We start from the raw sequence: 12819 nt of genomic DNA on the forward strand, positions 1-12819 counted from the left end.
TACTTATTTTATGTCTCTTAAATTAAGTTATCAATCTAACACAAAGAAGAAATGACCAATAAATAGTGAGGTATAGAGGCCAAAGGGCATTTCAGGTACTCACGCATTCCAGCAATCATTCCCTAGGTTACAAGAGGGAAGCAGAGAAAGAATATAAGTAATAACCTTGTCTCATGTCTGTGGCAGTGTCTTTTTCTCTGTGTCTGTGTCTGTGTCTGTGTTGGTGTATATTAGAAGGTAGGAGAGGAAACAGCAGTTGTGAGCATTGCTGCAATTTCTTCTTCTTCCTCCTGCCACTGTTTTTACTGCACCATTCTCTACTGCTAATTCTTCCACTGCCATTGATTATCTTGAACATACTTGTTAATGTATGGGATGTGCCACTGTGTCACTGCTGTGGACTGAAGGAACCTGGCTTTGTTGCCACTAGAATTATGATAATGGGAGGCCACAGCCACTGCCAAGAGAGATGATGAAGCAGCATTTCTACATTAAACCACAAAAGTCCTCAAGAAATAGTCAGCCCTATCTCAAAATACCATCCAAATGAAGTGATTTAATTGAATCAAACCTCTGAACATGAGCTACTTTGCATGGGTTATGCTTGTGATACACAAGGAGACCAGGGATAATTTATTTTGGAGAAAAAAACAAACAAACAAAAAGGTGAAGTTAAAGAGAGAGATAGAAAAAGGTACATCTATCTACATAGAAAGACCTATCTATTATATATCTCTATCTCATCTATATATTTCCACTGGAGCTCAATGCACATGTTTCAGTGTCTGTTCCACGTGGACCTGACATCTTAAAACTCTACAGAAATTTTAGGAATGACATCTAGAATCATAAATGATCTACCACCACTGATTTATGTCAAGGGAAAACAAATATGTTGCATTGAAGTGACATAGCTTTAAATACTAAAGATAGAAGATATATGTATTTGTTAGTGAGAAGAGTATTTCCAGGAACTTATTTAGTCCTATCTATATGGTTTTGGCCTGATGGCTAAATTTTCAGTTTTGACCTGACTGTATCCTAAGTCCTTTTTAAACCTCTCATCAATCTCATGTCTATCCTCTCTCTTCAGTTAATAATTCCATCAGTAACATCTTTTTCATAAACTCATTTAGCCCGTAAAGATCCTTTAGTATGTAGTCCCTTATCTTTAGATAACCTACATACTTTCTACTTGGTGGTTATATTTACATACACATATAACAAGAAAAAGAAAACAAGATCAATTCATTAAAGTAATAACTTTTGTTACCCACCTACTATGACCCTTCTATATTTCAGAGGGCTTGTTCTCTTTATGTCAGATGTGTGGATTAGCCATAGTTGAACAATCCTATCAAAAATTATCTCAGAAATAATTCTAGAAGCATGATATTGAAAATAGACTAAAATCTTACTTTCATTAATCCCTATTCATTTCCCCCTATTGTTGGAATCTAAGAAAATTGCTTGCTAGTTGTGTTGGCACAGACAAATTGTTTAAGCATTATTACATTTTTAAAAAATCCATCATTAGTTTTGTACTGGTGCCTGTTTTCATTTTTACCTAGTTAATAATTATGTTTTAACTGTCCATATACAATGAACCTTTGTTCTTTTGTATAAATTTCCCATTCTTAATGAAAATTGTTTTTCTACATTCTTTAAAGTCTTAGGACCCTTACACTTACTTAAGAAGTAAAAACAAAAACAAAAAGACTCCATAACCTCTGAAATATTTTCTGATGACCCCTTGGATTACTACACATTGCAGGTGTACTTCATGTGCCATTGTGATGACCAGCATCCCTCACAATTATCATTTTATTCATAGCAAAATAGCACATAATACGCTATTGATGATAATGCAAAAAGTAATTATTTCATCAATGGATAATAATAATAGGGCATTGACAATATAGTGGTTTTGAAGTTCATATATGTAAGTTCACAGATGTTTAATGATAAAACACCTTATAACTCTGTGGGAATATGCACATAAATGATTCCTATTCATTTAGAAGTTATATAGTGACATTCCAGAATTTTATGGTATAGGAAATTGCTGGTTATTCTCACAACAGGCTAGAGGTAAATGAAGAAAAAAAGGATTTTTTAAATATCCTACACTTATTTCTCTATCCTTGGAAAATCTACTGTCAGAAACTGTGGTATCTACTCCATTTCCTAAATGCTTCATTTTGTATGAAACTGTTTTCTTTTTTCTTTCTTTTTTTTTTTTAGAGAAGAAGCTAAAGCATGAAGTACACACACACACACACACACACACACACACACACACACACACAGAACAGTACATTTCATTTTATCTTTTGGGAAGAATGATATATTCATCCTGTCTGAGGATAATTTTAACCTTTCTTCATGGAAGATAATTTGTTGAAAATGTAGCCTCCAATTGCAATGTTTCTGATTACAACGTACATGTTTCTATATAATTTTTGTGTCTGTCATTATTTCAGTGAGAGTGCTTGAAAAAACAATTTCTTGAAAGTTTTCATTCTGTTGAGCTGCCAGATTGATTTTTATAGATATTCCAATATGACAAAGGTAAAAACTGAAACAATTATGTCTTCTCTGAGTTTACTCAGAGTGATTTCTTTAGAGTTGATAGTGTGGTATCAAATCATGTCCTTGAGCCCCATACTTGGCTCCCAAATAGATGCTGGGATGGCTCTACCTCTATTTTCATTGTTTATTGTACTCAGTTTTCAAAAGGTAAGATTAGTTCAATGAATATATTTATTAGATGTGATTTGCATTTAAATAGGCAGGATAGAATCCTATGAATAGTGATTCTTTCAAATATTTTTTAATATGTGTGAGAGTGATAGATATAAATGGCAAACATATTTCTCATAAGCATGATTCTCTACTGTGTTACTCTGGTTTATCTGAGTTCAATATTGGCTCAAGTTTAGTATTTTCATAAGTAACTGAGGCATACAAATGAGAAACTTGTCTCTTTGTCCAGTGCTTTTGTGACCTATAACTTAGAGGAATTTAACATTTATTTTTAATATCCTGTATAATGTCAGAGATGTTAGAATTTTTTAAAAATCTAGGAAAATATTACCCAAAATATTTAAAATACTGTAGATTATAAGAAAAATATAGGGAAGCTTTAATTTTTTTTATAATAACTGTTCATAGTACTCATTTGCTAATTAAATATTGCCTGTCATCTCTTGAATTATTTTCTTTATTCTTTAAATTTTCATGTGTATGTATGTATAGAAGAGGGGCTGTTGTTTATCCTTGAAGTAAAGAAATACTGATATGCCAGAGGGGAAAAATGATAGAAGATAAGATTTACAGGAATCCACAGGCAAAAACAACTAGGAAGAAGTTGTGGAAAAACAGGAGCTCAGATATATTCACAGACACACCCTATTTCATATTGCCCTGGTGAACACTATTTTGTAATGGTATCATTAATGGATTATTTAACTGAAGCTCCTAATACTGCCACTACTATTATGTTGGTTGGCCAGACATTCATTTAACAAATTGTTCTTATGCTATGTAAATTATAGCAATATGAAATAACTGTACATTTGACATCATTTCACCTATTGATGAGGAGGTCACAAATTATATATAATTTACTAGGTGACCCAAAGTCCTACTAAACAAATGATTTTCTTTTTTGATATGTTTGTTAGACTATTGTAGAGTCAGCTATAGCCCAATGGAAAGAGAATTATCCTAAGAGACTAGGAGACCTGGGTTCAAGTCAAGTTTTTGACGTATACTGGTTCTGTGACTCTGGGCAAATTACATAACTGCTGAATGCTTTAGACCAGAAATGTAAAGCTCATTGCCATAAAACTCCCTGGTGCAGCTTGAAACAGATTAAAATGTAAATTGGGAAATTTTTTATCAAAATAAATAAAAATGAAATACATTATAGATTATGTTAATTTCTGTTTTTCTAAGTCCAAATGTGGCCAGCAGGGATCTGCTTCTATTTGAATTTGACACCACTGCAATCTTTGACAACTCTCTATAGTCTCTAAGACTATAAATTAAAGAGAAGGTACCAACCAGCATTGATAGAGTTCCCTCATCCAGAAATTCCATACCTCATTGAAATTAAAGGCCTTATCCCTAGCTCTGTACTTATTCAACTATTAACATAGGGTAATGCTATCGTCAGCATGAAGTTATATACTTTTTGGTAAAGTATTTGATGATGTCTCTAATAATATCATTTCAGACAAGAGAGAAACCTGTGGACTGTTATTAGGTGAATTCAATCTCTTCAGTGGCTGTAGTGGCTGTGGTCCAAAAACATCATTACCTTGTAGCCGACCTAATCATGAAGCTCTCTCTGACTTTATCTAGGATGGGCCCAGAAAGAATTGCACTAGATATTTTTCAAGTCCCTTCCAGCTCTTAGTCCTATCTGGGATTCAATAATCCTATGGTTGTAAAAGGATTTGAAGTCATGGGAGAAATGGTTTAAGGACCTGGGAAATGTTTGCCTTAGGTGATAGAAGACTTAAGGTGAACATTGTAGCTATTTTCTTAAAGAAAAATATTTTTATTCATATGTTTTGCTTTTAGATCCTTTTATTTTCTAATGAAGTCACTCTCCCTTTTAAGAAAGCCATTCCATATAATATAAAATAAAATAGAAAAAAAGAAATTAGTTCAGCAAAGCTTTAAACACATGGGGAAAATTTGACATCATCTGTAGTCTTTCAAATCACATAATTTTGCAAAGAAAAGAGGGAAATACCTTTTCATATCACTTCATTGGAGTAAAGCTTTAACATTATAATTACATAGCATTCAGTATTTTTTTTTCTTTTTCCACATACATTGTTGTAGTCATATGTATAATCTTGGTTCTGCTTCATGTCAAATCTGTCTTTCCATGCTTTTCTGTATTTTATCATATTAGTCATTTCTTATAGCACAGTCATATTCAATTAATTCATGTACCACAGCTTGTTTAGCCATTTCCTGATCAATGACTTGTTTCCAGTTCTTTGCTACTACAAGAAATGCTGCTATAAATATTTCAATATATTTAGACATATTCCTAGCATTCAAATCTGTGGGTCAAAAGTTATAGACATTTTAGTAACCTTTTACATATAATTCCAAATAGTTTTCCAAAATGACTACACCAATTTGTAGTACCACCCAACACTATATATCAGTATGCCTATCTTTTGACAACCCTTCAAAAACTGACCATTTCCATCTTTTGTCATCTTTGCCAATTGGTAAGTGAAAGGTGAATTCTCAGGGTTGTTTTGCTTTGTATTTTTCTATTAGTAGTAATGTAGAATACTTTTTCTTATAATTATCGATAGTTTGTAGTTATTTTGAGAATTGTTTATTCATACCATTTGTTACATATGCAGTCTACATATGTCCATATCTGTGTGTATATCCACACACATATTCAATCTATCTATCTATCTGTCTATCTATCTATCTATCTATCTATCTTGGATATTAAAACCTTATTGAACATATTGTTACAAAAATTTGCCCCCAGGTTACTACTTTCCTTCTCATTCTATTAAATTAAGCTTGCTGAAACTAAAGCTTTTTCAATTTCATGCAATTTAAGTTATTTTTTTTATCCTCTGTAATAATGTATTCCTTGTTTGGTTGAGATCACAATACCTAGCTGGAGCTATAAAAGGTATCTGATCTAGTTGTCTTCATATTTAAAAATGGTAAGACTTTTCATATTCAGTTCATGTCCATTTTGAATTTATTGTGATATATAATGTAAGATTGTGGTCTTAACCTAATTTCTATCAGAGTGCTTTGATATTTGTCCAGAAATTTGGTCAAATTGGGAGCTCTTCCATAGATAATTTATCATATAGTTATGGAACATTGGTTATTGAGTTCAATTATTTCTGATTCTTCTGACTCTTAGCACAGTCCCATCAGTGCTTAGCATACTGACTAGCATGTAATAAATGCTTGATTAATTCTTGTTGACTTGCTTTGACTCATCTTGACTCTTCTTTATCTAGTCTGTTCTATTGATGTATCTTCCTATTTTTAACTAGAACTAAATAGTTTTGAAGACAACTTTATCAAGTTGTTTGAAATCCAGAAGTAGTATTCTTTCTTCATCTCTACTTCCCCCTTGCTTTCCTTTATGTTTGCATACAAATTTTGTTATTATTTTGTCTTGCTATGTAAAGTATCCTCTTGGTAATTTGATTAGTACAGCACTAATTTTATGAAATAATTTAGGTAATATTGAAATTTTATTATATTATCCTAACCATGGACACAATATCCTTTCAACTTTTTTTTTTCCCTTTCAGGTGACATAGTGAATAGAAGGCTTGCCTTGGAACCAGTTTCTCTAGGAAACTCTCTAAATCCATATTTTGGTATCAAACTTGAACCCATTCCCCATTCCACTCAACACAGGTATTTAATGTGTTTTGGTAAATTGATTAATAATTGATTTATAATCTAGGAAAAAACATGGATAGCATTCCTGAAATAATGAAGAGCAAAATGAACAGAACCAAGAGAATGTTGCATATGATAACAATAACAATGTCTTAAGAACATCTTTGAATGACTAAGTCATTTTGACTATTATAAGCAGGCAAATTAAATACAAAAGACATATGAAGGAAGACACCATTTACCTCCAGAGAAAGAACTGATAAATAGATATATAGAATGGTTATGTATATATTATGAATATATTACATATATATTACATATACATATTTATAAACAATAGTAATCATCTCTAGGGGAAGGGGAAGGGAGGGAAAGAACAAGGGAAAAAAGAAAGTTACATAACTTTATTGTATATTTAAAAGAAATAGCAAGTTCTACATAACAGATTTACAGTTTCATTTACAATCATCTTTTTTCTCTTTTACTATGTTATGGAAATGCTTGTTTTATTTCTTAAGTTCAGAATAACAAATAAAATTAGATAAATAAAATAAATTAAAAAATGAAAAAAATAAGTATAAATTGATTAGCAGATATTTTAGGAATTTTTTACAGGACCTCCCTTTATATTCTCATCTGGATTTTGTTATTGGTATATGGAAATGTTGTTTATCTGTATAGGTCTATTTTATACCCTGTTACTTTGCTGAAACTATTTTTCAATTACTTCCTGATTCATTAGGGTTTTCTAACTAAACTGTCATGTCATCGGAAATCTGCTGGGATAATTTTCTAGTATTTAAAAGACTGTTATATGGGAAAAAAATTAGTTGATTGCTTCTATGTGGGTCTAAAGGGCAAGACTAATAATGGATAGAATGACCGTGAATCCTATTTCTATTTGATATAAGGAAGAATTTTTCAACAAGTATAGCTAATAAAAATGGAATGGGTTTCCTGGTAAAATGATGACCTCATGTTGCTGCTCCAGTAGCAACTGAATGGCCATCTATCAGTAATGTTATGAACAGGATATCTTGATGGAGTAAGTTAGGTTAGATAACTTGCAAGGTCCCTTCTAACACTCAGAACCTAGGGTACTCTGACATTTCACCACCAACATGTAATTCTGTTTTTATTGAACTCTTTTTCCTTTAGAGTAAACAGTAAATTTTCTCAAACTCACTCCCTTTATGGATTTTTTTCTACTTTGTGAAAAGCAAGGAAAAAAAATCTATGTGCACTTGTTTTTTATACAGCTTTGAAGTCAACCTTGAATTTGGGAATCTACTGGAAATGACAACCAGCATTAGGCAAGAACCTGCTTTCATAAGCATTATCTCAAAATGCCATTCTAGATAATGCACAGAAAATATGAAGTTGACACAAAACACAATTTGACTAGAAATGTAATCCTGATAGGGTGAGATTTTTTTCCTTTGCTTTTTACTTCTTGAAATAGAATTCCTTGAGCTTCTAATAATGAAGATCTTTCAGATGCCATTGCTATATACACACACACACACATGCACACACACACATACATATGTGTATTATAGATAGATTTATGTATACATGTATGTATATGTGCTTTTGTACAGGCTTATTTTTATTTAAAAGGAAATAAATTATATCTAAATATGAAATTCTTTAAAATACAGAGTAGATGTTTCAAAATATACCAAAAGGAGGAAATTGGATAATTCTGATATCCTATGTCTTTCTAACAACATTCCCTAAAACAATTATTTTGATATTCTCTTCTACTTTTTCCCTTTTACATCTTTTTGGCTATGCTGAAAACAAGCCTGCATGGAAGTCAGATCTGAGTTTTTTCTGACTATTTCTTGATTCATAAGGAGTTACTTTCAATGTGGAAATACATGTTGATGTTTTTTTAAAAAATGGGACCAATAAGACCAAATGTCTCAGGACATGGTTCATAATGAATTGCTATTTTTTTCCCCACAAACTGTGGAGCCGGCAGAGAAGCATGCAAACATACAGAAGACTATAGATTCTGAAAAAGATTCTTCAATCCTGACCTTAAATTACTAATATGGCACACACTTTTTTTATACAAACCTGGCATTAAAACTAAGTAGAACAGTTGGACATGAAAAATTGAAACTAGAAACACGAAGAAAGATTGTTGGAATCATGTCAAATTTGAGGCATAGGGGGAAAAAAAAGCTGTTTTTGTGCCTTGACTTCTACGGCAAAAGATAAGAATATTTTGCTTGCTCAGGTGTTTCAGCTCAGTTTGAATCTTCCCTGATTTGGGAGCTGAGATGATGAATGTGTATATTCTGAATAAAATTAGAGAGCATTTGTTCTGGAGCCAAATTACTTTGTTCTTTGCTGATTATTACATAGCTACTGCTACAAAAAGGAACATGCCCATGGGAAGTGACTGTGAGTGAAATGATACATTTTTTTTTTCTTGGCAAAGTAGGAATAGAATGCTGTGAAATGCATTTAATAAGACTTTACTGTTTGTGAAAAGAATGGCTGATTTGCAAGATTTACCTCTGTCAAGTCTATTGAAATGCCTAACTGTAAGGCACAGACACATTCTTGTGTGAGACAATGTGCCCTATGGAATTTTTTAGGCAATAGCGTCTCTTCTAGTGAATATACATCCTTAACAAATTCAATATGCTTACATTTGCAGCACAAATTTAAGTTCAGAATCCCCAGAAGGAAGAACTTTTGCTCCATAGTAGTCTGAAGGGTTGGTTTTGTAGTTGTTCCTAAAGACTCACTTGCTCTTAGATATGTTTGCTGCTGAATAGATTTTCAGAGAAATTAAACAAATGCACCAATAAGCATAGTCCAAAAGAACTGTGGTGCCCAAGACATGACTTATGACCCCTAAGGCATCCTCAGTTGCATGAAGGTGACTGGAATTCATATGCAGACAAAGAATTCAGGGTCATGTCCAGTGGCTTTACAAAGAGCCTTAAGGTCAGTAGTTTCTCTTAACTTAAAAATATAATACTTCTTGACAAAAAAGTACATAAACAATTAATTGAAAGCATGAATAACCTACTTTAGTGCCCATGATTTAGAATTATATAGCAGATTTCCTTGAGAAAACAGATATGACTGAATCTTGCCTTTGATAATTATTGACCTTAAGCAAGTCACATAACATCCCAAGCCTCAGTTTTTTCATATGCCAAATGAGGAGATTGAATTCTAAAAGGCCTCTAAAATCCCTTCCAGGTCTGAATCTATGATCCTAGGAAATGCATAAGAAAACCATCCTGTGTCAGTGATCTGTGATTACTAATCACTCTTCGTGTGTGTGGTTAAAACAGACTGTTTTATTAATTTACCCACTCCATATAGGCCAAGTCAAAAGAACTGATGTAGATCTTTCCTTGGTGTTTTGTGATTCCTTAGTCACATTGTATATGCATGTTTTACATAAATGTAATTTAGTGATCTATGATTCTCTCAATGTGGATATTTTGCTAAAGCAGATTGCCTTTATAATTCATGGTGACCAAGCCATTCACCAAGTCATGACCTGATATGAGTCTAGTGAATTTTTCATGGTGATTGCTTAATGAATAGTTGTTTAATTGAAACCACATTAATTAATTGATAAAATTCTGGGATATTAACTAATTTGTCAAATCTGACCTCAGACGCTTACTAACAGTGTGACCCTGAGCAAGTCATTTGCCCTCTATCCAATTAATTTTCCTCATCTATAAAATGGGGATAATAGTAGCATCTACATCCCAATGGTATTGCAAGGATAAAATGAGATGATGTTTATCAAATGCTCTTCAATCCTTAAAACACTATGTGACTGCTAGCTATTATTGTTCCGTATTGCAAGGTCCAAATGGAGTGTCTATATTTTTTCCCTCAAACAGATTAATAACATCTGCTATCTAATCAAAACATAGACATAATCTGGCTTCCTCATTCTTTGTTATTCCTCCACCAACATTACATCCATTCAGCAATGTATTATAATGGAAAGAACATTGGACTGGAAAACCAGAAATTTTGATTCTTATTGTTAATTTACCGGTAGATGTTTTGTGTAAAATAATCTCTCTGGGCCTCAATTTCCTTTTTTGAACAATGAAGAGTTTATATTAATTGGTCTTTTAGGTTCCTTTCTCCAGTGCCAACATTCAGAGTCTATAACAAATTTTGCCATTATTACTTCCATTTATATCAATTGTTATCCTCAGAGAATTTCAAGGTGTTTTATAAAAATTGAAAATCATAAAAAAATTTGTGAAATAGTATGAGAATATATATGCATATATATATACATACACACACATATGCAGGTATATGTATATACCACTGCACTATAGGGACACAAATACATTGGCCCCCCCTGCTTATTTTTTGTTGAGACAGCTCTGTGTATGAATTAGGCAGATTTTTTTGGTATTATCTTTGCATTTGATTCCACTAAGGTTATATTGATTCAGTCTGTATCTGACCTTGCTAATATTGTTCATAGCAACATATTAGCATTTGGCTAACATGACATTTCTTGTTATGAATTGTACTGTAAAAACGTGGAATTCACAGAATCAAGTCATTCACTTTTCTAAAAAAAAAAAAAGACATTCCTCAGTACCAGACTACTTCGTATGACAAATTTAATTCATTTTTAAAAAAAGCTATATGGGAACTATTTATTTTATATACAATGTGCAAGTATTGTAAATGCACAGATGAAAATGAAAATTGACAGAGTCCTTGCATTCAAGGATCATATAGTTGGTGGGGATAAAAAAGGGCAAGGTTATTACTTTACTGATTAGATGTTCCTTTGTTAGTAAGAGAGTACATGGAGTTGGCAAACAACTCTAAACTATGTCATTTTGATTTTTCAGTTCTTTCCAAGTTCTTTCATCATTCAATCCCATGGATAATGCTAATTCTATATAAATAGAAGAATAATCTAATAGATAAAAGAGACCACACTTTTTTCCACACATCCTTGCAATTACCTTTTGTGATAAGCATCTCTTGGATTAGTGAATGGAAATGATCCCTAGTATAATTTTCCATACGTTGACTTTCCACATAGCTACCTAAAAAAAGCACCAGTTAATACCAATATTATCGACATTAATTTTAGAGGAAATAGCTCCACTAGCCTCTGCCATTTGGAAAACTATATATGAATCATTGTTCAGTTTAGGGCTCCATAATTTAAGAAAAATATAAATAAGCTGGAGTTTGAGGGCAACCATGGTACTAAGAAAATTAAGAAATATTCCAAATGAGGATTAGTTGAGAGAACTGGGATATTTAACTTGGAGAAGAAAAAAAAATAAAGATAATATCATAGCAATTGTTTGGATGAGGGGTTAGACCTATTCTCTTCGGCTCCAAAAGGAAGAACTATCAGTGGTGAGAAGACTTAATTTTGGCATAAAAAAGCTTCCTAACAATTAGACTATCCAAAATGTAATGGATTGTCTTGGGAGGATCTAATAAAGATTCCCCTTACTGGAGAACTTTAGACTGAGATAATGACATTTGCTGAGGATTTTGTGGAAGGTGTTCTTAGTGAAAGGTATGGGTTGGACTGGATGGTCTCTGAAGAACTGGGTTATTGCTCTGAAGCTGATTCTAAGCTAATAACTGTTCTTTTCCAACTTTCAATGTATGAAAATAAACTAACACTATTAGTAAGAAATCCCCAACACAAGTCTCAACGACTCTGGTAAGCAAATGTTAGGGAAAGCAAGTTTAACTTGGTATACCTCAGAATTGACAAGTCTGTGTTCATGTCCCATATTTTATAGTTGCTGATTTGATTTCATCTAGAATAGTTGTGGTCACTATCTATTAATTTTATATTATTGATACATTTTGATCTGTCTTTTATTGGCTGCTTGTATTTGGATCATTCCATTACTTCTACTTGATTTCACACAGCAATGACAGTTTGTGGACTACACCTAATTCCCTTTTTTCTTTTTAAAAAGCTCTTTCCTCCCTCTTCCAGCTGACTATGCCTGGAAGTGTGGATAAGTGGGAGGACAAGAAGAGACATAATTACACGAGGCTGCATAAAGTAACATTTGCTCTAAGCACCTGTCATTTTGGTAGTGGTTTTGCGCTCTATCCATCTGCAATTTTGATGATGTCTTCCGTCTCTCTGAATATTTGGTTAGCTTTCTACTGGAGTGGTGTTACTGTGAGTAATTATCTTCCCAATGTCAGACAGATATAGGAGGCTTAGATTTGAGACAGCTACAACACAACAGAATGAGGAATGAAAGATCTCTTAAGAGTGAAGTAGAATTGCATTTTCAAAAGACAGAAGTATAATGTGATTCTATTCCTACCTGTATGAATCAGTATAAAGAGATATGCTAGAAAACCAACAAAAAAACCACC

The sequence above is a fragment of the Phascolarctos cinereus genome, unplaced genomic scaffold (assembly GCF_003287225.1).
Source record: "Phascolarctos cinereus isolate Bilbo 61053 unplaced genomic scaffold, phaCin_HiC Scaffold_9;HRSCAF=440, whole genome shotgun sequence".
Classification (NCBI taxonomy): domain Eukaryota; kingdom Metazoa; phylum Chordata; class Mammalia; order Diprotodontia; family Phascolarctidae; genus Phascolarctos; species Phascolarctos cinereus.